The 27,904-nt window shown below is 38.5% G+C and overlaps 1 pseudogene across 1 annotated transcript; it reads left to right on the top strand.

The window, feature by feature from the left end:
* Positions 1-883: 883 nt before the first annotated feature.
* LOC308355029 (serine/threonine-protein phosphatase PP1-gamma catalytic subunit-like) lies at positions 884-26,519 on the top strand (annotated as a pseudogene). Its single transcript has 4 exons — positions 884-1,245; positions 23,973-24,114; positions 25,262-26,254; positions 26,471-26,519. The product of its transcript is annotated as a serine/threonine-protein phosphatase PP1-gamma catalytic subunit-like (transcript).
* Positions 26,520-27,904: the final 1,385 nt, after the last annotated feature.

Below are 27,904 nucleotides of genomic sequence, written 5' to 3'. Positions count from 1 at the left end.
CGGGTATTAAGGAGGGCACGTATTGCATGGAGCATTGGGTGTGGTGCAAAAACAATGAATACTGTTATGCTGAAAAGAAATTAAAAAAAGGGTTCTTATATGATATGAGTACAAGTTGTTTGTCAGTTACTTTTTTTAAATAAATTCTCCAGCTTAAACAAACAAACAAACAAACAAAAAACTGGTTTATATATAGGGATAGTATTGAATAGGGAAAAATGATCACCTTGAAGCTTATATCTATATGCATATCAAAAAAAAAGAGAAAAAAGAAAAGAAAAAGAAAAGCACAGGTATATGTAGGAAAAAAATTCAAGTTAAAAGAGTGTTATGGAATATTTGGTATAAAACCTCTAGTTGTAATGGTAAGTAGGTTGTAGGTAAGTAGGTTAAAAAAATTAAAAGAACAGAATTGTGACAACAAATTTAAAAAAAAAGTTTGTATTTATGAAATATACAGGTTTGAGGCCAATACCGGGAGCTTAATATATTGTTTTCCCCTGATGTTGGGGTTTTACAGTTTTTTGGGGACCCTGTAGTGGTTGTCCTCTTGTTCTTTTGGCTTGCCTTTTGTGGGCAGGCCTTGCCACATTGTTTTTCAGTCAGTCTTGCTTGGGTTTTGTTGTCCTGCCCCCTATCCAGGGGCTGGGCTCTGTGGAAACCATTTTTTCAGACTTTTGTTCTCTGGAGGTTTTTGTTCTTTGGGGGCTTTTTGCAGCTTTTTGGAGGTTTAGTAGAAAGCAAACTGCACCCAGACCTCCGCCTAAGAGAGAAGCCTCAGACTGCTCCCCTCTGGGTCATCCAGAACACACAGACTCCCTCTCTGCAAACTCCACTGAAGAGCACAACCTTCCACTATTGGTTGTGTGCTCTCCCAGCCACTATGCCAGTGGTTGACCAAAGCGCTGGCTTGTCTCTGCACCCCTGTGCCACTAAAACCCCAAGTGATATTGATCCAGGGAGTCTGCTTCCAGTGGCTGTCTTTGCTGGGACTGCTGTCTGGGGTGCAGGTCCATGCAGGGTGCACTCAGGGTGTGCTGAGACCCCGTGGTCGTGTGGGTCATGGAAGGCTGCCCCCCGAGGGATCCCACCAGAGATTGAATGGGGTTCTCTCAGGTGTGGGCTGACCCTCAGCCGGTGGCAAAAGGCCTCAGTCCTAGAGAACGCTGGCCGATGCCCACACCAAGTTCTCTCAGGCACAGGCGAGAGTGCATTCAGACCCACGGTCCACCCAGGGCTTGCAGAGTGAGGAACGCTGTGGACCTAGAGAGCTCTGGTTGGTGCCTACACCTGACTCTCTTACATGCAGCCAGGAGTGCTCCCAGCCAAGCAGTGGTGCAAGCAACGGAGAGCCAGGGGCTCTGGGACCATGTACTTGAGCCTCCAATGCACTGTCTCTGGCATAGGTTGTCTCTGGTGGTGGCCGTCCTGGGTTCTTGTGCTTAGACCCGTGCCCGTGACCACCCAATTCCACCAGTTGCCCCTTAAGATCTTTTGATCTTTTTTGAGTGCTTTTAACCAGACTTCAAGTTAATGCTGGACCCCAATGATAGGGAACTTTCGTATTGGTGTATTACTTTGCAAGGGTCACTTCTGGTGGCTCCCTCCCCCTTCTGTTTATCCTCCAATACCCGTCTGAGTATTCACACTCCACTTTACGTCTTCAATGATGTCTTCTGTCCCCGTAGAGATCCAGAAGTGTACAATCTTACATCTCAGGCTGATTTCCTGGATGTTCAGAGTATTCTGGTAGATATTTAGCTCACTTTAGGGGACCAGTTGAAACAGGGTCTCCTACTTCTCTGCCATCCTGCCCCAGAGAACTTTTTAAAAAAGATTTTATTTATTTGACAGAGAGAGGGGGAATATAAGCAGGGGGAGTGGGAGAGGGAGAGGCAGGCCTCCCCCTGAGCAAGGACCCCCTACCCCCCTCCAGAGCAGGGCTCGATCCTAGGACACTGGGATCATGACCTGAGATGAAGGCAGCAGCTTAACGACTGAGCTACCCAGGTGGCCCAAGTTTATGCTTTTGTTAAGAAACTGCCAAATTACTTCTTGAAAGTGGCTGTACCATTTTACATTCCTACCAGCAACATATAAGGGTTCCAGGTTGTCCATATCCCCTCCAACACTTTTAAAATTATGGTTAAAAAAACCCCAAATTTTATAATCTTAATTTCTTTTTTTAATATTTTATTTAAACTCAATTTAGTTAACATATACTGTATTAGTTTCAGGGGTAGAATTTAGTGATTCAACAGTTGCATATAATGCCCAGTGCTCATTACATCAAGTGCCCTCCTTAACGCCCTCCACCCAATTACACCACCCCTCAGTTGGCCTCCCCTCCAGTAACCCTCAGTTTGTTACCTAGAGATTAGAGTCTCTTATGGTTTGCCTCCCTCTCTCTTTCCATCTTATTTTATTTTTCCTTCCCTTCCCCTATGTTCATTTGTTATGTTTCTTAAGTTCCACATATGAGTGAGATCACATGGGATTTGTCTTTCTCTGACTGACTTATTTTGCTTAGCATAATACGTTCTAGTTCCATCCACATCATTGCAAATGGGAAAATTTCATTTCTTCTGATGACTGAGTAGTATTCCATCATATATATACCACATCTTCTTTATCCTTTCATCTGCCGATGGATAGCTGGGCTCTTTCCATAGTTTGGCTATCATAGACATTGCTGCTATAAACATTGGGGTGCATGTGCCCCTTCAAATCACCATGTTTGTACCCTTTGGATAAATACCTGCTAGTGCAACTGCTGAGTCCTAAGGGATCTATTTTCAACTTTTTGAGGAACCTTCACAGTTTTCCAGAGTGACTGCACCAGTTTGCATTCCCATCAACAGTGCAAGAGGGTTCCCCTTTTTCTGCATCCTCGCCAACATCTGTTGTTTCCTGAGGTATTAATTTCAGCCATTCTGACAGGTATGAGGTGGTATCTCATCGTGGTTTTGATTAGGTAGTCGTGTGTCTGTTGGCCATTTGTATGTCTTCTTTGAAGAAATGCCTGTTCATGACTTCTGCCCATTTCTTGACTGGATTATTTGTCATTTGGGTGTTGAGTTTGATAAATTCTTTATGGAATGTGGATACTAGCTCTTTATCTGATAAGACATTTGCAAATATCTTCTCCCATTCTGTAGGTTGCCTTTTAGTTCTGTTGACTGTTTCCTTTGCTCTGCAGAAGGTTTTTTTTTTTTTTTTAAAGATTTTATTTATTTATTTGACAGACAGAGATCACAAGTAGGCAGAGAGGCAGGCAGAGAGAGAGAGGAAGAGAAGCAGGCCTCCTGCTGAGCAGGGAGCCCGATACGGGGCTCGATCCCAGGACCCTGGGATCATGACCTGAGCCGAAAGCAGAGGCTTTAACCCACTGAGCCACCCAGGCGCCCCTCTGCAGAAGGTTTTTATCTTGATGAAGTCCTGATAGTTCATTTTTGCTTTGTTTCCCTTGCCTCATATGTGTCTAGGAAGAAGTTGATGTGGCCAAGAACAGAGTTTCTAATTAAAAAAAAAAAAAAACACAAACCCAAAATCTTCTCTTAAATAAAAGTTGTAGTTGTAGTACAAAATACTTTTCTTGAACAATATCAGAGTAAGTTCTCAACATGATACTCTATCACTCATGAGTAGATTAGTTTGTAATTTCAATTATAAAGGGTAATTTCCTTCATAACCACAATACTAGAACCAGGATCAACAAATTAATATTGACATATACTACCAACTAATTCTTAGACCCCAGTCAAATTTTGCCAATTGTTCCAAGAATGCCCTTTATAGAAAAAGGATCCATATCAGAATCTTGTGTTACCTTTAATTGTCTTTCAGCCTTCTTTAAGTTGAAATTGTTCCTTGGTCTTTCCTAACTTTATTGACTTTGATTCTTTTGAAGATTACAGGCCACTTTTTAGGATATCATTCAGTTTGATATCTTGTCGCGATTAGATCCAACTTATGCATGCTTGGCAGGAAGGAAGTGATGCTGTACTATGACTCAGTAAGTTTGAAATACAGTCTGATCCATTAATGATGATGTTCATTTTAATCATTTGATTTAAGGTGGTGTCCAGGGGCTCCTAAGAGAAAAGTTACCTTTTTTAGTTCTGTTTAATAAGTGTTTTATGAGGAAGTACTTTGAGACTAAGTAAACTCTTCCTCCTTAAACTGCTAATTTACTCATTTATGTATTTACATCATCACTATGGACTCATGACTTCCTTGTTTATTCAATGGGATATAGTCTATTACTATCATTAATTTTGATGCTTCAATTATCTCAGATTTGGTGAGTTGTAGCCCCTTCAAAATGATGTCTTTGCCTTTCTGTCTTTTATGTCTTCTCATTGTTTGAAATTTTCTTTACTTTTTGACACAAAAAACTAGCTCCAGGCTCATCTCCTACTTTTTTTTTTTTTTTCATCTCCTACTTTTTATCTCCCAGTTTTGGAGCCAGCCATTTCCCCCAAGGAATTTTATTTCCTTTTAATAGTAATATTATTTAGAAACCAAAATCTGGGCATTTGGTGTGTCATTGTTATTGGATGTAGTTATTCCCAGACCCTCTCAGCGGACAAACTTGGTAAATATATGCATGTGTGTATATGCATATACAGAGATATTTACATTTATAGCTAGTTCTTATATTATCTAGGTAGAGTAAAAAACAGGAATTTACATCAGCATCTTTTTTTTTAATTTTTTTTTTAAGATTTTATATATTTGCCAGAGAGAGAGAGAGAGAGTACACACAAGCAGGCAGAGAGGCAGGCAGAGGCAGCGAGAGAAGCAGGCTCCCCGCCGAGCAAGGAGCCTGATGTGGGACTCGATCCCAGGACCCTGGAATTATGACCTGAGCCGAAGGCAGCAGCTTAACCAGCTGAGCCACCCAGGCGTCCCTACATCAGCATCTTTAATTCAATTCCAATTCTATAAAGTTCATTCCAATTTTTTCCTTTTCATATTTTAAACTCACTTCTCTGGCAATAAAACTGTGTCTCTCACTATTTGCTTATTTAGTCAATTCCTTTGATATAATTAAGCTATGACCAATGATATATCCTCTGATATATCATTATATCATTTGATATATATATCCTTTGATATAATTAAGCTGTGACCAATGTCCCCATCTCCTAAACAAATTTTCTGTTTATCTCACTTGGTCTCCAACACTCAGCACTGGGCTGCCACACCCCTCAAGCCTCATATGGATGCCCCTTTCATCCTATTCTTGTTCCAATTCTCTGTTCTGGTCTACCTCAACACATGAAAGCCCTCCTTAGCCACTTGGTCTCTAACACATTGTATCAGGTTACTTTCCCCCCAACATGGTCACTTTCCTTACTGTGCTTAGATCTGGCCCCCCAGGTAGGACTGTCTTTCCTTGTGAATATTGTCTTCTATCCCCTGGCTCTGATACCCAACCCCAGGCAGCATTGCCATCAGAGCAATTTCCTCACTCCACTTGCTTTCCGACAATCCAACTAGGCTTTCCTTTTCCATGGATGTCTTCACCCAACTTAGGCTCTCTCACATAGCACTGAGCCACTTATTACACAGAAGTCTTCTTCACAGATAAATAAGCACTTCTCCAAAGAAGACATACAAATGGCTAACAGACACATGAAAAGATGTTCAACATCACCAGCAATCAGGGAAATACAAATCAAAACCACAATGAGATACCACCTTACACCAATTAGAGTGGCCAAAATTAACAAGACAGGAAAGAACAAGTGTTCGTGAGGATGTGGAAAAAGAGGAACTCTCTTATACTGTTGATGGGAATGTAAGCTGCTACAGCCACTCTGGAAGACAGTATGGAGGTTCCTCAAGATGTTATAAATAGGGCTGTCCTATGACCCAGCAGTTGCACTACTAGGTATTTACCCCAAAGATACAGATGTGGTGAAGAGAAGGGGCATATGCACCCCAATGTTCATAACAGGAATGTCCACAATAGCCAAACTGTGGAAGGAGCTGAAATGCCCTTCAACAGATGAATGGATAAAGAAGATGAGGTACATATATCCAATGGAATATTACTCAGCTATGAGAAAGGATGAATACCCCTAATTTGCATTGACATGGATGGAACTAGAGGGGGTTATGCTCAGTGAAATAAATCAAGCAGAGAAAGACAATTATCATATGTTTTCACTCATATGTGGACTATAAGGAAAAGTGTGGAGGACTATAGAGGAAGGGAGAGAAAACTGAACGGGAAGAAATCAGAGAGGGAGACAAACCATGAGAGACTCTGGACTCTGGGAAACAAAGTGAAAGTTACAGAGCAGAGGGGGCTGGAGGGCTGGGGTAACCAGGTGATAGGTGTTAAGGAGGGCACATGTTGTGATGAGCACTGGGTGTTATATGCAACTAATGAATTGTTGAACACTACATCAAAAACTAATGATGTACTATATGCTGGCTAACTGAACATAAAAATAAAAAGTAGCACTTAAATGTTGCCCAATAAACTTCAGTTTCTTTTCATATATATATATCTTCACCAGCTCAGGTTCTCATAACCTGCACTGGTCACTCTGCTCTGGGCCACCTCCCTCCAACAAGGATGCCTTTCCATCCTGGTTAGGCTCTTACAAGTCACCAGTGCCACCCTCCTACACTGAAGCTCCTTTCACCCAGTCTGGTTATGATACTCTGTGCTAAGCCACCCTTCCGGATAGACACCTCCTACTTTCACTTGAATTCCAACACCCCAATTTTGGATTCCTTTTATGAGGATGCCCGCCTCACCCCACTACAACTTGCAACAGACAGCCTTCCTTTGCAGATACCCCCTGTTTTAGTTTTCTACCACTGAGTAACAAATTACCACATTTTTAGTCTTAAAACAACACCCATTTATTATCTCATTGTTTCTGTAAGTCAGAAATCCAGGTATAGTGTAGATGGATTCTCTGCTCAGGGTCTCACAAGACTGTAAAATTACCAGGGGGTAGAATCCTTGAGGGATGCCACAGGTTGAATAGTATTACCCCCAAAAATCATATCTACCCAGAACCTCAGGAGGTGACCTTATTTGGAAATAGAGTCTTCGTAACTATAATTCACTAAGGATTTCAAGATGGTATCATCCTGGATTTAGGGTGGGCCCTAACTTCAAAAATTTGTGTCTTTATAAAAGGAAAAAGAGGGAGATTTAGGTACAGAGGAGACAGAAACAGAGAAGATGGCCACACGAAGACAGAGTCAAAGATTGGAGTTATGCTTCCACAAACCAAGGAAAGTCAAGGACTGCTGGCAACCACCAGAAGCTTCAGAGAGAAGCAGGGAAGGGTTGTTCTCTCAGAGCTGGCAGAGGGAATCAAACCAGTCAATCTTGATTTTGGAATTCTGTCCTCCAGAACTATAAGAAATTAGCTTCTGTCATTTTAAACCACACTGTTTGTCATACTTTGCTACAGTTGCACTAGGAAAATAACACCAAGGCATATTAGAATTCTGCTGACCACACCCTCCTTACATCATCCCCATGTGGACATCCTCCTCAACCTAGCTGGGCTCTGATATAACACTGGGCCACTATATTTCTCCCAGTTCTGGCATAGACACCTGCCTTGGTTGGCACTACCTGTTGACTTTAGTTCTGAATTATTTAGGAAGGGAAAGGAAAAGATATGGAAGGGGGAAAGGAAGAAAATGAGAAAAATCTTCTATTAGAATTTTAGCTAGTCCTTTTTATGTTTCTCTGTGTTATTTACTCTAGGAATTAAAATATGCATCCTAAATTTATCACAGCCTATCCAGAGTTAGCATTGTATCACTTCATGTAAAATATGAGCTTAAAACGGCACACCTGCCTGCTCTTTGTGCTATTGCTGTCTTATATTTTATATCTACAAACACTATAAATATAACAATACATGTTGTGATTTTGAATTAAATATCCAGAAGAAGGACAGTTTTTATATCTGTCCACATATTTACAATTTACTTGCTCTTTATTCCTTCATGCAGATCTGAAAATTTTTTAAAGATTTTATTTATTTATTTGACAGAAAGAAACACAGCAAGAGAGAGAACACAGGCAGGAGGAGTGGGAAAGGGAGAAGCAGGTTCCCTGCTGAACAGGGAGCCCAATGTGGGACTTGACCCCAGGACCCTGGGATCATGACCTGAGCTGAAGTCAGATGCTTAACAACTGAGCCACCCAGATGCCCCACAAGGGGTATTATTAAGGACTAGAGAGTAGAGAAATCTTTGTAGAAATAACAAAACTTGAATGGAGTGAAGAATTTAGATTAGAGAGGACTAATTGAAGAACTTTCTAACAGGACGCCTGGGTGGCTCAGTGGGTTAAGCCTCTGCCTTCAGCTCAGGTCATGATCCCAGGGTACTGGGATTGAGCCCCACACCACACTCTCTGCTTGGCGGGGGGCCTGCTTCCGCCTCTTTCTCTGCCTGCCTCTCTGCCTACTGATGATCTCTCTCTCTGTCAAATAAATAAATAAAATCTTAAAAAAAAACCTTTCTAACAAAAGGAAATGCACATGGAAATGAGCATGAAATGTTCCACATGGAGGCCAGGTTTCCTGTTGGGGACTAGCAAGGAAATACATCTAGCTGTATCTATGATAGGATCAGATAGTGAAGGATGCTGACTGCTAGGTCTAGAAACATAAATTTGAGCCTAACTGTAACAAGGGAAGGTTTTTGATCATGGGAGTGACAGTGTTACAGTGATATATTAATAACAAAATTAGTCAGTAGAAGGACATAAAATGGACTAGATGATGAGAAAATAAGGGAAAGAAAACAAGTTCAGTTGCTACTGCAGTATTTAGGGCCAAGATAATAAGAGACTATACAAAGATGACAGCACTAGAGACACAAAGAAAAAACTTTTGAAAAAAGAAGCCATAGAATTTGACTACTACTAGATAAAGAAGTTGGAAAAAAAAGAAGAAATTTGAACTCTGGTCATTCAGTGAGTGACTGAAATAAAAGGTGCTAACATTGATAATCATTTGGAAAGGGGATGGTAAATTGAATTTAGGACATAAACAATTTGAGGTTTTCAAACGTATGAGGTATCCAAGGTGAATTGCCTCAGTGGTAAATTGAGGTATGGACTGAAAATACAGATCTGAGAGAAATCATGTGAGAGGATGGACTTGAAACTAGAAAATATAAATTGCTCCCTAAAAGAGTAGAAAGAACAGAAAAGAGTATCACACTAGAAATTGAACTCTGGGAAATAGCTATAGTAAAGGAGTAAGGGAGCAAAGAAGGATTGGTGGTAGAAAAGTAGATAGAAAGCCAAGAAACTTCTGTGTAGTGGGAGCCAAGAGAAGTGAACAAAAACCAGCTGACTGTTTCAGAAATGTTCAGATAATGAAACTCCAGTTCTTGGAAGGAAAAGGTAAAGGTAAAGAATTGTGAAAAGGGGATTGAAAGTTTGTATAGGGTCTGTGTAAGTAACAGTTGGAACCTTACCTTACACCATATACAAAAATGAACTCAAAATGATATAAAGATCTAAATGTAAGACATGAAAGTATAACATTTCTGGAAGAAAACAGGGGAAAACCTTCATGACACTGGATTTGGTGATGATTTCTTGAAAGGTGCAGGCAACAAAGGCAAACATAGACAAATGTATCTAATCAAACTTAAAAACTTCTGTGCAGGGGCACCTGGGTGGCTCAGTTGTTAAGCATCTGCCTTCAGCTGAGGTCATGATCCCAGGGTCCTGGGATTGAGCCCCACGTCAGGGTCCCTGCTCTGTGTGAAGCTGCTTCTCCCTCTCCCACTCCTCCTGCTTGTATTCTCTCTCTCTGTGTCAAATAAATAAAGTCTTCAAACAAACAAACAAACAAACAAAAACCCCCCACAAAACTGTGCATAAAAGAAAATAATCAACAGAGTGAAAAGGCAACCTACAGAATGGCAGAAAATATTTGCAACACATATATGATCAGGGATTAATATCCAGAGTAAAGAACTGTAAAGAATTCCTTTTTGCAGAAATTCCTATTTGCATCCACATATATGACTAAGGTTAATATTCAGAATATATAAAGAATTCCTATTTCAACAACAAAAACCAACTAACCCAATTATAAAATAGGCAAAGGACTTGAATGAACATTTCTCCAAACAAGATATACAGATTGTCAACAAGCATATGAGAAGATGCTTAATATCACGAATCATCAGTGAAATGCAAATCAAAACCAAATGAGAGGGACGCCTGGGTGGCTCAGTGAGTTAAAGTCTCTGCCTTCGGCTCAGGTCATGATCTCAGGGTCCTGGGATCGAGCCCCACATGGGGCTCTTTGCTCAGCAGGGAGCCTGCTTCCCTTCCTCTCTCTCTGCCTGCCTCTCTCCTTACTTGTGATCTCTGTCTGTCAAATAAATAAAAATTAAAAAAAAAAAAACAAATGAGATGTCATCTCACACCTATGAAGGTGGCCACTATGAAAAAAAATCAAAAATAACAAGTGTTGGCAAGAATGTGAAGAAAAATGAATCCTTGTGCACTGTTCATGGGAGTGTTTATTGATGCAGCCACTGTGGAAAACAATACGGAGGTTCCTCAAAAAATTAAAAATATAACTACCATATGATCCAGCAATACAACTTCTGAGTATATATCCAAGGAAATGAAAATAAGATAACAAATAGATATCTGCAACTCCCATATTTGTTGCAACATTAGTCACAATAGTCAAGATATGGGAACAACCTAAGTGACCATCAATGGATGAATGAATAAACAAGATGTGGGACATACAATGGAATATTATGGAGCCACCAGAAACAAGGAAACCCTGCCTTTTGTGACAGAATGGACATTGAGGGCATTATGCTTAGTGAAATAAGCCAAACAGAGAAAGACAAATACTTCATGGTATCACTTATAAGTGATATCTAAAGGATATCATTTAGTGTTATCTAAAGGATAAAAGTCAAACTAGTACAGACAAATAGTAGGAAGGTGGTTGCCAGAGGCTAGGGAGCAAGTGAAATAGAGAGGTTAGTAATAAGATATAAAATTTCAGTTGAGTTAAATAAGTTCTGAGGATCTAATGTACAACAGGGTGACTACAGTTGATAACACTGTATGTATAATTAAGTTTTGTTAAGAGAGTAGAAATTGTTCTCACCAAAAAAAGAAAAGAAAAAGATAAATATGTGAGCTGATGGGTGTGTTAATAAACTAGACAGGAGAATCCTTTTACAGTGTGCATGTATATCAAATCACAACAATGTACACTTTAAATATCTTAGAATTTTGTCAACTATAGCTCAATATAGTTGGGTGGAAAATGAATGAATTTAATGGAGCTAACTGATTCTTACCAGACTTTGAAGAAGTTTGCTGGTGAGTGAGAAAGAAGTATAAAATAGGAGCTAAAAAGGGGCCTGGTGTTTGTTTCCAAATAAGATCTTTTTATGCTTGAAGGTAGACCTGAAAGAGTTAGTAGGTCTATTATTCATTGCTCCCAAACAAATTAACCTAACACAAAGCTGCTTAACTGAATAATCAACATATATTATCTCACAGTTTCTTTGGTCACGAATTTGGGAGCCTCTTAGCTGGATGGTTCTAGATTGAGAACTTTCATAAGATTACAATTTAAAATATCAGCTGGAGTTGCAGTCACCTAATAGAAGATGGTTCATCCAAGGTGGCTCACTCACATGGGTAGCACTAGTCTTTGTTTTCACCATCTGGACTTTTTCATAGAGCTGCTTAAGTGTCCTCACAACATGGCAGCCAACTTCACTTTATTCCTTCTTCCAAGGAAAGAGCAAGGTAGAAGTCACAATGGCTTTTATAAGCAAACCTCAGAAGTCACATGGTCAACCTTATTCAATGTAGAAAGGAACTACACAAAGGTATGGACACAAGAAGTGACAATCATTTGGAAGCATCTTGGAGGATGGCCACCTCAGGGAAAAAGGAAAAGTAAATAGAAAAGGCATTAAGGGAGGGGTCTAAGCCATTTCTATTTGGAGCATGGTTCATAGAGTGTCATCATTTGAGAGACTGTCAGAAATATAGAATCTCAGGCCCTATCGCAGGCCTGCCAAATCAGAATTTGTATTTTATAAGATCCTCGGGTGACTCATTTGCATATTAAAATTTGGGAAACATTGATCCAGAATACAGAGATAGGGATTGACTTTAAAGAAGTAGATTTCATCCTCCACAGGAGAAAAGAAGTGTGGAAGTAAGTTTTATGACAGAGGTGAAGGGGAGAGTAATTGAGAGTGCATATAATAAAATGACTGCCACATTGGCATAGTTCACTGAAGGCCTACTGGCAACTAAATTAGGAGACTTAATGTAAATTAAGTCTGCTTTCTTCAGGAAGTAATATAATGCAGTGGAATGAACATAACCTTAGAATAAAAAACTTGAATTTATATCCTGATTCTAGTACTAATTAGTTGTTTATCTTTGGGTAAGTTTCTTAACCTCTCCAGTTCTTTCTTTTTTTTAAGATTTTATGTACTTACTTCAGAGAGAGAACACAAGCAGGGAAGAGGGGCAGAAGGAGATGAAGAAGCAGACCCCCTGCTGAGCAAGGAGTCTGCTGTGGGGCTCCAGGCCAAGTCAGACACTTAACTGACTCAACCACTCAGGAGCCTTTAAGCTCTCCAGTTCTTAATTTTTTTTTTCCAGATGTAATATCATGATAATACCAATCCCATAGAATGAATGAAATTTTTAAAAATTATACAAAGGACCCAATTCAGAGTAAGTATCTGAAAAGATCATTTTTACTCCTTTCCCTCTCTTATTTTAACTCTTTAAAATCTCTATTTAGTCCTATCTTTTGGCCTTTCAATTATAGTTGTTACTTGAGGGAAATTTCTCCTGGATTCTCCAGATTCTCCAAGCTCAATCTTTATAATTTTATAAACTTTATAATGCTATCATATAGACAACTCAATTTAAAAGATAGGCAAAGATTGGAATAGACTTTTTTCTTTCAAAAAAAATACAAAGATGAGTGATATCCCACATTGATAAAAGAAAGGACAGGAATCATATGATCCTCCCAGTAGATGCAGAAAAAGCATTTGACAAAATACAGTATCTTTTCTTGATAAAAACTCTCTGCAGTGTTGAGATAGAAGGAACATACTTCAATATTGTAAAAGCTATATATGAAAAACCCACAGCGAATATCATCCTCAAAGGGGAAAAACTGAGAGCTTTTCCCTTAAGGTCAGGAACACAACAGGAATGTCCATTCTCACCACTCTTGTTCAACAGAGCGCTGAAAATCCTAACCTTAGAAATCAGACAACAAAAAGAAATTAAAAGCTCCAAATCAGCAAAGAAGAAGTCAACCTTTCACTCTTTGCATGACACTCTATGTAGAAAACCCAAAAGACTTAACAAAAAATTGCTAGAACTGAAACAGGAATTCAAATATAAGCATAAATACATGCAGAATATAAAATAAATGCACAGAAGTCTGTTGCATTTCTATGCATTAAAGATGAGGTAGAAGAAAGAGAAATAAAGGAATTGATCCCATTTACAATTGCACTGAAACCCATAAGAAATCAAGGAATAAACCTAAACAAAGAGGTAAAGGATCCGTGCTCTGAAAACTATAGAACATTTATGAAAGAAATTGAGGAAGACACACAAAAAAATGGAAAAATGTTCTTTGCTCATGGTTTGGAAGAACAAATATTGTTGAAATGTCTATGCTACCCAAAGCAATCTAGACATTCATTGCAATTCCTATCAAAATACCACCAGCAGTTTTAACAGAGCTGGAAAAAACAATCCCAAAATTTGTATGGAACCAGAAAAGATCCTGAATTGCCAAGGGAATGTTGAAAAATAAAACCAAACCTGGAGACATCACAATCCCAGACTTCAAGCTATACTACAAAGCTGTAATCATCAAGACAATATGGTACTTACACACAAAAAAAGACACATAGATCAATGAAAAAGAACGCAGAAATGGACCCTCAACTCTATGGTCAACTAATCTTCAACAAAGTGGGGAAGAAAATCCAGAGGAAAAAGGACAATCTCTTCAATAAATGGTGCTGGAAAAATTGGATAGCCACATGCAGAAGAATGAAACCGGACTATTTTCTTACACCATTCACAAAAATAAACTGAAAATGAATGAAAAACCTAAATGTAAGATAGGAATCCAACAAAATCCTGGAGGAGAACACAAGCAGCAACCCCTTCAACCTTGGCTGCAGCAACTTCTTCCTAGACACATATGAGGCAAGGGAAACAAAGCAAAAATGAACTATCAGGACTTCATCAAGATAAAAACCTTCTGCAGAGCAAAGGAAACAGTCAACAGAACTAAAAGGCAACCTACAGAATGGGAGAAGATATTTGCAAATGTCTTATCAGATAAAGAGCTAGTATCCACATTCCATAAAGAATTTATCAAACTCAACACCCAAATGACAAATAATCCAGTCAAGAAATACGCAGAAGACGTGAACAGGCATTTCTTCAAAGAAGACATACAAATGGCCAACAGACACACGACTACCTAATCAAAACCACGATGAGATACCACCTCATACCTGTCAGAATGGCTGAAATTAATACCTCAGGAAACAACAGATGTTGGCGAGGATGCAGAAAAAGGGGAACCCTCTTGCACTGTTGATGGGAATGCAAACTGGTGCAGTCACTCTGGAAAACTGTGAAGGTTCCTCAAAAAGTTGAAAATAGATCAACCTTAGGACTCAGCAGTTGCACTAGCAGGTATTTATCCAAAGGGTACAAACATGGTGATTTGAAGGGGCACATGCACCCCAATGTTTATAGCAGCAATGTCTATGATAGCCAAACTATGGAAAGAGCCCAGCTATCCATCGACAGATGAAAGGACAAAGAAGATGTGGTATATATATGATGGAATACTACTCAGTCATCAGAAGAAATGAAATTTTCCCATTTGCAATGATGTGGATGGAACTAGAACATATTATGCTAAGCAAAATAAGTCAGTCAGAGAAAGACAAATCCCATGTGATCTCACTCATATGTGGAACTTAAGAAACATAACAAATGAACATAGGGGAAGGGAAGGAAAAATAAAATAAGATGGAAAGAGAGAGGGAGGCAAACCATAAGAGACTCTAATCTCTAGGTAACAAACTGAGGGTTGCTGAAGGGGAGGCCAATTGAGGGGTGGTGTAATTGGGTGGAGGGCGTTAAGGAGGGCACTTGATGTAATGAGCACTGGGCATTATATGCAACTGTTGAATCACTAAATTCTACCCCTGAAACTAATACAGTATATGTTAACTAACTTGAATATAAATAAAACCTAAAAATAATAAAAAAAAATTAGAAACTCTGTAGACTAGCTAGTCTGCCCATATTCTGATACCAGTTCAACAATTTATGAGCCATTAGACCTTGGGCAAATTACTCCTATGTATCTTATTTTCCTTATCTGTGAGAAAGTGAAATGTGTACCTACCTCATAGGATTGTTAGAGGATTAAATGAGATAATACAAGTAAAACAGTGTGGAAAAAGAAAAGGAACCATTCAAGGAATTATAATAGGATACTGACAAATATTCAACTAATAAAAAAGAAATTAGAGAAGAAAGAAAATAGAAACAAAGAAAAGATAGCATAAATGGAACACAAAGAGCAAAATGGTAGACCTAAATGTGGTGATATCAAATATAAATGAGTTAATATTCCGGTTAAAAAGCAGAGATTGTCAGACTGATTGGAAATAGAGTCCAATTGTATGTGTCTAAAAGAAACTAACTTTATTTTTTTGAAGAGTTATTTACTTATTTGAGAGAGTGAGAGAGAGAGAGAGAGCACACCCAGGGAGAGGTACAGAGCAGAGCAATGGGAGACAAGCAGATTCCCTACTGAGTAGAGAGTCCACATGGGGCTCAGTCCCAGGACTCTGAGATAATGACCATTAGCTAAAATCACGAGTCAGTGGCTCAACCAACTGAGCCACCAGACACTCCCACCAAAAAAATTAACGTTAAATATAAAAACACAAATGAATTGAAAGTCAATGGACAGAAAAAAAAAATCAAATAAATAAACATTATATATATATATATTCATCACAAAGATGATGTGACTATCCTTTTTTATATATATATTCATATATATAAATATTTCATATATATATAAATATATATAAAAAAGGATAGTCACACCATCTTTGTGATGAATATATATATATTATATGTATAAAAAACATATATTATATATACACATAATAATATACAAAGTATACAATATATATTATATATATACATAATGGACAATGGACAGAAAAAAAATACCAAATAAATAAACCTTTTTTATATATATATGAATATATATATGAATATATATGTATTATATATATGAATATATATGTATAATATATATATGAATATATATATAAAAAAGGATAGTCACACCATCTTTGTGATGAATATATATATATTAAATATGTATAAAACATATATTATATATACACATAATATATATACATATATACATATATATTATATATACACATAATAATATACAAAATATACAATATATATTATATATATACATAATGAAATAAAGTAAAATATAAATATACATTTATATAGATGTAAATATATATTTATATATAAAATCTTTGCTTTCCTTGTGATTTTGGGATGTAGTGTCCTTTAACACACAGACCAAAATTCAGTCAGAAACAAGATCACCCTACTTTGTCCACCCTGTGAGATTATAGTCTCTCTTCCCCCCTTCCCTTTTTTTATTGTTTTGGTTTATTCTGGCTTTGTTTGCTTTTCTGTGGTGGCTTCCAACCACTTAAGATTTTTTTCTATGGTGCATTTTGCTTGGGTCATAGTTGATCATTTCATTCAGTCATTCATCCTTTCTTGGGCAGAATGATAAGGAGGAACTAACAACGTTCTCTGCCACAGAGCTAATCAATTTGGATAAAAGCAAGATGGCAGAGATAGAATTCAGGATAGCAATTATAAAGTTACTAGCTAAGGTTAAGCAAGCATAAATGACAATACAGAATCTCTAAGGGTCGAAATGAAATCTAATCGGGCTGAACTTAAAAACGCAATGAAATGAGATGCAGTCTAAATTGGATCCTCTAACACCTAGGGTCAATGAGACAGAAGACAGAAAAGGTGATCTGTAAGACAGGCTGATGAAAAAGAAGGAAACTGAAGAGAGAGAGAGAAACAACTAAAAACCCATGGAGTAAGGCTTCAGGAATTTAATGATGCATTGAAAAGAACCAATGTCAGAATCATTGGGGTCCAAGAGTGGGGTGGAAAGAGAGAAAGAGAGATAGAAGGTATATTAGAGCAAATCATGGATGAACTTCCTTAATCTGCAGAAGGAAACAAGCATTCATGTCCAAGAGGCAAAGAGGACCTCTCTCAAAATCAATAAAAACAGATAAACACTCCAACATATAATAGTGAAACTTGCAAATCTTAGAGCCAAAGAAGCTATTATGAGAGCAGCAGGGGAGAGGAGATTCTTTAAATATGGACGGAAGAACATCAGAATAACATCAGACTTATCCACAGAAACCTGACAGACCAGAAAGGACTGGCAAGATATATTCAGGGTACTAAGTGAGAAGAACATATAGCAAAGAATACTTCATTCAGCAAGGCTGTCATTCAAAATGGAAAGAAAAATAAAGAATTTCCAGGACAGACATAAACAGAAAGAACACATGACCACCAAGCCAGCCTTGCAAGAAATATTAAGGGGGATATTGTAAGTGAAGAGAGACTCCAAGAGCAACATGGACTAGAAAGTAACAGAGACAATTTGTAGAAACAGGGACTTTGCACACAATACAATGGCACTAAATTCATGTCTTTCAATAGCTACTGTGAATGCAAAGGTATCAAAAGACACAGGTTATCAGATTGGATAAAAAAGCAAGACCCATCCATATGCTGTCTAAAGAAACTCAATTTGAACCTAAATATACCTCCAGATTGAAGGTGAGGGGATGGAGAACCATTTATCATACTAGTGGGCCTGAAAAGAAAGCGGGGGTAGCAATCCTCATATCAGACAAATTAGACTTTAACTCAAAGACTGTAGTAAGAGATGTAAAGGGACACTATATCATACTTAAGGGGCCTATCTAATGAGAAAAATCTGATATTATAAATATCTATGCCCCCAATGTGCAAGCAGGCAATTACATAAACCAATTAATAACCAAAAAAAGGAAATATATGGAAAACAATACATTAATAGGGGACTTCAACACCCCACTCACAGCAATGGACATATCATCTAAGCAGAAGATCAATAAGAAACAAGGGCTTTGAACGATTCACTGGACCAGATGGACTTCACAGATATATACAGTATAACATTCCATCCTAAAACAACAGAATACTCATTCTTCTCGAGTGCACATGCAACTTTCTCCAGAATAGATCGCATACAGGGTCACAAATCAGGTCCCAACCGATACCAAAGGATTTGGATCATTCTCTGCATATTTTCAGACCATTATGATTTGAAACTGGAACTCATCACAAGAAGAAATTTGGAAGGAATCCAAACACTTGGAGGTGAAAGAACATCCTGCTATAGAATGAATGGGTCAACCAGGGAATTAAAGAACTAAACAATTCATACAAGCCTACGACAATGAAAACACGAACTTGTTACCAGCAGCTATATGTCAACAAACTAGACAATCTGGAAGAGATGGATGCATTCCTGGTTACTCATAAACTACCAAGACTGAAACAGGAAGAAATAGACAATCTGAACAGACCAATAACCAGCAAGGAAATTGAAAGTCATCAAAACCTGCCAAAGATCAAGAGTCCAGGGCCAGGTGGTTTCCCAGGAATTCCCAGTTTGGGAATTTTGCCAAACATTCAAAGAAGAAATCATACTTATTCTACTGAAGGTGTTCCAATAAGTAGAAATGAAAAGAAAACTTTCAAACTTGTTCTACGAGGCCAGCATTACCCTGATCCCCAAGCCAGACAAAGACCCCAACAAAAAGGAGAATAACTGACCAATATCCCTGATGAACATGGACACCAAGGTACTCAACAAGATCCTGGCCAATAGGATCCAATAGTACCTTAAAAGGATTATTCACCACGACCAGGTGGGATTTATTCCTGGGATCCAAGGTGGTTCAACATTCACAAATCAATCAACATGATAGAGCACATTAACAAAAGAAGAGACAAGAACCCTCTGATCCTCTCAATTGATGCAAAAAAAATCTTTTCCTGATTAAAACTCCTTCAGAATACAGGGATAGAGGGAACATATCTCAAAACCATAAAAGGCATCTATGAACAGCCCACAACAAATGTTCTCAGTGGGAAAAATTGAAAGCTTTTCCCTTCAGGTCAGGAACACAGCAGAGATGTCCACTCTTATGACTTTTGTTCAACATAATACTAGAAATCCTAGCCTCAGCAATCAGACAACAAAAAGAAATAAAAGACTTTCAAATCAGCAAAGAAGAAGTCAAGTTCTCTCTCTTCACCAAGATGACATGATACTTTATGTAAATAACCCAAAAGACTTCACCCCAAAATTGCTAGAACTCATACAGCAATTCAGCAATATGGCAAGATACAAAGCCAATGCACAGAAATCAGTTGCTTTTCTATACACTAACAATGTGACTGAAGAAAAAGAAATGATGGAATCGATCCCTTTTACAATAACACCCAAACCCATAAGACACCGAGGAATAAACCTAACCAAAAAGGTAAAAGATCTACACTTTAGAAAACACAGTACACTTACAAAAGAAATTGAGGAAGACACAAAGAGATGGAAAAGCATCCCATGCTTATGGATTGGAAGAATAAACATTGTTATAATGTTTATGCAGTCCAGAGCAATCTACACATTCAGTGCAATCCCTATCAAAATCCCATCGACATTTTCACAGAGCCAGAACAAACAATCCTAAGATGTATATGGAACCAAAAAAGATCCCAAATCCCCAAGGGAATATTGAAAAAGAAAACAAAAACTGAGGGCATCACATCAAAAGAAATGAAATCTTGCGATTTGTGACAACGTGGATGGAACTAGAGGGTATTACGCTTAGTGAAATAAATCAATCAGAGAAAGACAACTATCATATGATCTCCCTGATATGAGGAAGTGGAGATGCAACATGGAGGGTTTGAGGGGTAGGAAAAAAATAAATGAAACAAGATGGGATCGGGAGGGAGACAAACCATAAGACACTCTTACTGTCACGAAACAAACTGAGGGTGGCCGGGGGGAGGGGGCAGGGAGAAGGTGGTGGGGTTATGGACATTGGGGAGGGTATGTGCTATGGTGAGTGCTGTGAAGTGTGTAAACCTGGTGATTCACAGACCTGTATCCCTGGGGCTAATAATACATTGTATGTTTATAAAAAAATTTAAAAATTAAAAAAAAAAACTGAGGGTATCAGAATGCATGGCTTCAAGGTATATTACAAAGCCGTGATCATCAAGATAGCATTGTATTGGGGGACACCTGGGTGGCTCAGTGGGATAAAGCCTCTGCCTTCGGCTCAGGTCATGATCCCAGGGTCCTGGGATCGAGCCCTGCATCGGGATCTCTGTTCCGCAGGGAGCCTGCTTCCTCCTCTCTCTCTCTGCCTGCCTCTCTGCCTACTTGTGATCTCTGTCTATCAAATAAATAAATAAAATATTAAAAAAAAGAAGAAAAAGAAGATATCATTGTATTGGCACAAAAACAGACACAGAGATAAGTGGGACAGAATAGGGAACCCAGAAATGGACCCTCAGCTCCATGGCCAACTCATCCTTGACAAAGCAGGAAAGAATATCCAGTGGAAGAAAGACAGTCTCTTCAATAAATGGTGCTGGAGAAATTGGACAGCCATATGCAGAAGAATGAAACATACACAAAGATAAGCCCGGAATGGATGAAAGACCTAAATGTGAGACAGGAATCCATCAAAATCCTATAGGAGAACACAAGCAGTAACCTCTTTGACCTTGACCACAGCAACTTCTTCCCAGACACATCCCTAAGACAAGAGAAACATAAGCAAAAATGATCTACTGGGACTTCATAAGAGAACATGCTTCTGCACAGGAAGGGAAACAGTCAACAAAACTAAAAGACAACCTATGAAATGGGAGAAGATATTTGCAAATGATATAACAGATAAAGGTCTGGTACCCAAGATGTCTAAAGAACTTCTCTAACTCAACCCTCCACAAAAAAATAATCAGGTCAAGAAATGGCAGATGACATGAATAGACTCTTCTCCAAAGAAGACATGCAAATGGTTAACAAACACACGAAAAAATGATCCATATCGCCATCAGGATCAAAACCACATTGAAATACCACCTTACACCAGTTAGAATGGCCAAAATTAACAAGATAGGAAAAAACAAGTGTTGGCAAGGATGTGGAGAAAATGGAACCCTCTTACACTGTTGATGGGAATGTAAGCTGCTACAGCCACTCTGGAAGACAGTATGGAGGTTTCTCAAGATGTTACAAATAGGGCTGTCCTATGACCCAGCAGCTGTAGTACTAGGTATTTACCCCAAAGATACAGATGTGGTGAAGAGAAGGGGCATATGCACCCCAATGTTCATATCAGCAATGTCCACAATAGCCAAACTGTGGAAGGAGCTGAAATGCCCTTCAACAGATGAATGGATAAAGAAGATGAGGTACATATATCCAATGGAATATTACTCAGCTATGAGAAAGGATGAACACCCATCATTTGCATTGACATGGATGGAATCAGAGGGTATTATGCTGAGTGAAATAAGTCAATCAGAGAAAGACTGTTATCATATGGTTTCACTCCTATGTGGAATATAAGGAATCGTGCAGAGGTCCGTAAGGGAAGGGAGGGAAAACTGAATGGAAAGAAATCAGAGAGGGAGACAAACCATGAGAGACTCTGGACTCCAAGAAGCAAATTGAGAGTTGCAGAATGGAGGGGGCTGTGGTGATGGTGTAACTGGGTAATGGGCATTAAGGAGGGCATGTGATCCTGATGAGAACTGGGTGTTAGATGCAACTAATGAATCATCCAGCATTACGTGGAAAACTGATGATGTACTATTTGTTGGCTAATTGAACTTAATAAAGAAACAATAAATAAAAGATTGCATGGGGCGCCTGGGTGGCTCAGTGGGTTAAAGCCTCTGCTTTCGGTTCAGGTCTTGATCCCAGGGTCCTGGGATTGAGCCCCGCATTGGGCTCTCTGCTCAGCGGGGAGCCTGCTTCCCCCTCCCTCTCTGCCTACTTGTGACCTCTCTCTCTCTCTGTCAAATAAATAAAAAATATCTTAAAAAAAAAAAAGATTGGGGACGCCTGGGTGGCTCAGTGGGTTAAACCGCTGCCTTCGGCTCAGGTCATGATCCCGGAGTCCTGGGATCGAGTCCCGCATTGGGTTCTCCGCTCCGTGGGGAGCCTGCTTCCTCCTTCTCTCTCTCTGCCTGACTCTCTGCCTACTTGTGACCTCTGTCTGTCAGATAAATAAATAAAATATTAAAAAAAAAGATTGTGTGATTGTATTAATATCACACAATTAGACTTTAAGACAACGTGTACAATCCCAAATGAAAACTTAGTCAGAAAGTTAAAAATGGTCAGTTATTAGTAGACATAATAATCATAGATGTACATGAATCTGACACTGGAGCTTCAAAATACATGAAACAAAATTTGAAAGAACTGAGGGGAGAAATAGACAAATCTATAGTTAGTTGGAGACTTTTATCATTCTTCTGAGTAATTGGTAGAACAACTGGATGAAAATTACTAAGGACAAAGATTTGACCTGAATGATTGTTCATGAAATCTATACCCAATATTTATAAAAGTCACATTTTTTTCAAGTGCATATGGAATTTTTTTCAAGACCAACCACATGCCTAGAGCATGAAATAAGAATCAATTTCAAAAGACTGAACTTATAGAGTATGTTCTCTGACATAGTAAGTTAGAAATTAATAAAAATATGATGTCTAGAAAAACCCTAAATATTTAAAAATTAAACAAATATAATTCTGAATGACCCTTGGAAAGTCAAAGAGAGATCAAAAGTGAAAACTGGAAATTATACAACCACTTGGGAAAACTTTTTGGTAGTTTCTTATATTACACATATACTATTCCATAACCCAGTAATTCTAATTCTAAGGTTTTATCTTAGAGAAATGTAAACAATTCTTTATAAAACAAGATGTACAAAAATATTCATAACAGCTTTATTTATAATAAACCCCAGCTGGAAACAACCCAAATGTTCATCAACCTGAGACAGGAGAAAAAATAATTTAGTATATCCATACCATGAATACTGTTCAGCAATTAAAAAGAATGAACTACGGATGTATATAACAAAATAAGAGAATTTGGAAAACATTATGTAAGCTTTAAAAAGTCAAACACAAAAGAGTATTATTGTATTTTTCTATGCACATGACATTGAACAACGGACAAAGCTAATCTATGGTGACAGAAATCAGAACGGTGGTTCCAAATTGGGGAATGAGTAGAAGGGGTGACAAGAGTACTTTCGCTGATGATAGGTTTGCAAATGCTATCATTTTGAGAAAGAAACTTCCCAAAGCAGCTAGTACCCAATTCCAGACTGTTTCTCCCTTATTTCCAAGGACACTCTCATATTTGCCTTATAAAAAAAGAAGAGTAATGTGGGTGTTGGGTCCCACTTTCTAGAGCACAAAAATGATGCATCAAAATGCCCAAATACATCTATCTTGCTGGTGTGCTTCAGAATGCTTTTTGCCCAGAAATACTTCAAACTTTCCATAGCTCGTTGTTAGTCAACCTATACTTTGTTCACCAGCTGACAATTTATAGCCTAGAGTAAAAAGATGATTTACGTCAATGAGAGTCTTCCTTTTAGGGAGATGAAATAGGGAGTACCAAAAGTACGTGAACATTTAGCAGCGCAGCAGTTGCTGGAAGAGTGTCAAAAGTGAGTTTCAAAAAGTGCGAGCTCAAGCCATGTATAAGAGAAGCAAAGGAGGAGCTGGAAAAATGCACATGGGCCGATGGGCGAGAGAAGGGAAACCTCAGGAAAGGGAAAGTAAGAGTAATCGGGCTCCAGAACTGTCTTAGGGTTTTTGCCTGCGGAGGATGGTTGGGGGATTTCCAATTTAATGTTCACATCCCATAAATTATTTTTATCATTATTCCAATATTCTATTCCTTTGGGCATTTTCTTTTAAGTTAAATGAGTGGATTTTTGTTCCTTACTCTTTGTAAGCCTTTAGAATGCTATGGTAGCTATTGTTTTGGGCTTCCAGAAAAGCTTTCCTCCATCCTGACCTTGTAGTAAACAGACTCTGATCCCTGGCCACAGGGAAGAAAGATGGACATATTCAATACGCTTTTGGAAATATAAGGCTGAAACTGGACTGACGGTGGGGGCTGGAAAGAGATCATTATCATACAGATAAAAACAAGGAAGTAATTTTTTTTTCTATCTTAACTTATTTTAATTCCAGTTAGTTAATATACAGTGCTATCTTAGTTTCAGTTATACAATATAGTGATTTAGTGCGTCCATACATCACCCTGTGTTCATCAATACAATCCCCACCTCCTATTTAACCCTTCCCCCTACCCACCTCCCCTCTGGTAACCATTAGTTTGTTCTCTATAATTAAGAGTCTGTTTCTTGATTTTCTCTCTCTCATTTTTTCCTTTTGTTTGTTTTTTTCTTAAATTCCACATGAGTGAAATCATATGGTATTTGTTTCTCTCTGGCTGACTTATTTCCCTTAGCATATACACTCTAGCTCCATCCATGTCATTGCAAATGGCAAAATTCATTCCTTTATAGCAGAATAATATTCCACTGTATACATATACCACCTCTTTTTCTATCTACTCATCAGTCAATGGACACATGTATCCCTCTGAATTAGTGTTTTTGTATTCTTTGGATAAATACCCAGTAATGAGATTGCTGGGCTATAAGGTAGTTCTATTTTTTTGAGTTCTTTTTTTTTTTTTTGGTGGACCTCCATACTGTTTCCCACAGTGGCTGTACCAGTTTGCATGTCCATCAATAGTGCAAGAAGGTGGTTCTCATGGTTCCAGTAGGGAAAGAAGAAGGAAGCAGGGAGCAAGGGGGTTATCCGCGCCCCCCCCCCCCCCCCCCGCGCCGTTGCTGTGGCTTCTGCCACTGCTCCTGCCACTGCCTCTGTGCTCCTGTTGTGGGAAAGTAGGTGCGATTCCCAGCTGGAGCAAGTAGTGGTGCTGCTGAGGGAGGGTCCGCTGAGAGTGGGAAGACAGTGGCAGATATAGATAAACTCAACATGGACAGCATCATCCAAGGATTGCTGGAAGGGAGAGGGTCCAAGCCTGGTAAGAACGTCCAGCTATAGGAGAATGAAATCTGAGGACTGTGCTAAAGTCCCAAGAGATCTTTCTCAGTCAGCCTATCCTACCAGAACTTGAAGTACAATACAAAATACATGGTGATATCCATGGGCAATACTATGGTTTGCTTCAGCTTTTTGAGAATGGTGGTTTCCCACCAGAAAGTAACTACTTATTTCTTGGGAACTACATCAAGAGGGGGAAGCAGTCCTTGGAGACTGTCTGTCTCTTACAGGTTTATGAAAGCAAATAGCCTGAGAATTTTTTTTTTTCTTCTCAGAGGAAACCATGAATGTGCCAGCATCAATAGAATTTATGGATTATGATGAATGTAAAAGAAGATATAACATTAAACTATGGGAAACTTTCACAGACTGCTTTAACTGTTTACTGATAGCAGCCATCGTGGATAAGAAGATATTCTGCTGTCATGGAGGTTTATCACCAGATCTTCAATCTATGGAGCAGATTCAGGGAATTATGCAATCAACTAATGTATCAGATCGAGGTCTTTTTTGTGATCTTTTGTGGTCTGACCCTGACAAAGATGTCTTAGGCTGGGGTGAAAATGACAGAGGAGTGTCCTTCACATTTGGTGCAGAAGTGGTTGCAAAGTTTTTCCATAAGCATGATTTGGATCTTACATGTAGAGTCCACCAGATGGTTGAAGATGAATATGAATTTTTTGCAAAGAGGCACTTGGTCACTCTGTTATCTGCACCCAATCATTGTGGAGAGTTTGACAATGCAGGTGCCATGATGAGTGTGGACAAAACTCTAATGTGTTCTTTTCAGATTGTAAAGCCTGCAGAGAAAAAGAAGCTGAATGGGGCACCTGAGTGGCTCAGTGGGTTAAGCCTCTGCCTTCAGCTCAGGTCGTGATCTTAGGGTCCTGGGATCAAGCCCCGCATCGGGCTCTCTGCTTAGCGGGGAGCCTGCTTCCCCCTCTCTCTGCCTGCCTCTCTGCCTACTTGTGATCTCTCTCTCTCTCTCTCTCTCTGTCAAATAAATAAATAAAATCTAAAAAAAAAAAAAAAGAAGCTGAATGCTATGAGATCTTTAACACCTCCAAGGGGTATGATCACAAAGCAAGCAAAGAAATAGATGTCATTTTGACACTGTCTAGTTGGGACTTGTAACATAGAGTATATAACCTTCATTTTTAAAACTGTAATGTGTATTGATCAGCTTGCTCAAATATTGTGTTTGTAAGGCCCCTCTTTCATTTTTTGAATTAGTGAATGGCATTTGCTGGTTATAACAGTAAATTAAAGACTCTCCACTCCCAAGAAATAAAAATGTTGTTTTTTTTTTAAAGATTTTATTTATTTATTTGACAGACAGAGATCACAAGTAGGCAGAGAGGCAGGCAGAGAGAGAGGAGGAAGCAGGCTCCCCGCCGAGCAGAGAGCCCGATGTGGGACTCGATCCCAGGACCCTGGGATCATGACCCGAGCTGAAAGCAGAGGCTTTAACCCACTGAGCCACCCAGGTTCCCAAAAAATGTTTTGTTTTGTTTTTTTAAATTCTGTAGTCCTTTTACAAGCAACTTTAATGATGGTGTTAAAGCTGTACACCTCAGAAGAGTTTATCCTGTATAAGGGATAAGTATACAATTGATCTTTTTAAAATTCAGTTCATGCATGACGTAAATTCTTGTTTTCTTTAGGATATAAAGAGAGCCCTAGGGTGCGTCATCTGTACATGTCATAAAATACATACTGTTGATGTAAACCACTATGAACACTTTTTAAAAATTTTGTTTGAAAAGGGATTTTTTTTTTCTCTCATTGTCTCGTCATGTACAAACTAGTTTTTATAGCTATCAACCTTAGGGTTAACTCAACATTGCCAGCATCACTGGTATGATGTATATTTAACTACACTTTCCTCTCCCATATACTCAAAATGACAAAGCCATTCTTTTAAAAAAAAAAAAAGTGCAAGAGCGTTCCTTTTTCTCCACATCCTCACCAACATCTGTTGTTTCTTGAAGTGTTGATTTTAGTCATTCTGACAGGTGTGAGGTGATATCTCACTGTAGTTTTGATTTGCATTTCCCTGATAACTTGATGATGAACATCTTTTCCTTTTTTCCCAATTTTTATTTAAATTCCAGTTATTTAACATATAATATAATATTGATTTCAAGAATGTAATTTAGTGACTCATCATTTACATACACCACCCAGTGATGAGCATCTTTTCATGTGTTTGTTGACCCTCTGGATGTCTTCTTTGAAAAATGTCTGTTCATGTCTTCTGCTCATTTCTTAACTGGATTATTTATTTTTGGGGTGTTAAGTTTTATAAGTTCTTTATATATCTTAGATACTAACCCTTTATTGGGTATGTCATTTGCAAATATCTTCTCCCATTCAGTAGGTTGACCTTTAGTTTTGTTTACTGTTTCCTTCACTGTGCAGAAGCTTTATACTTTGATATAGTCTCAGTAGTTTATTTTTGCTTTTGTTTCCCTTTCTGGAGAC

This window comes from Martes martes (genome assembly GCF_963455335.1).
Source record: "Martes martes genome assembly, chromosome: 14".
Classification (NCBI taxonomy): domain Eukaryota; kingdom Metazoa; phylum Chordata; class Mammalia; order Carnivora; family Mustelidae; genus Martes; species Martes martes.
This window is presented reverse-complemented; position numbering and strand designations above follow the sequence as displayed.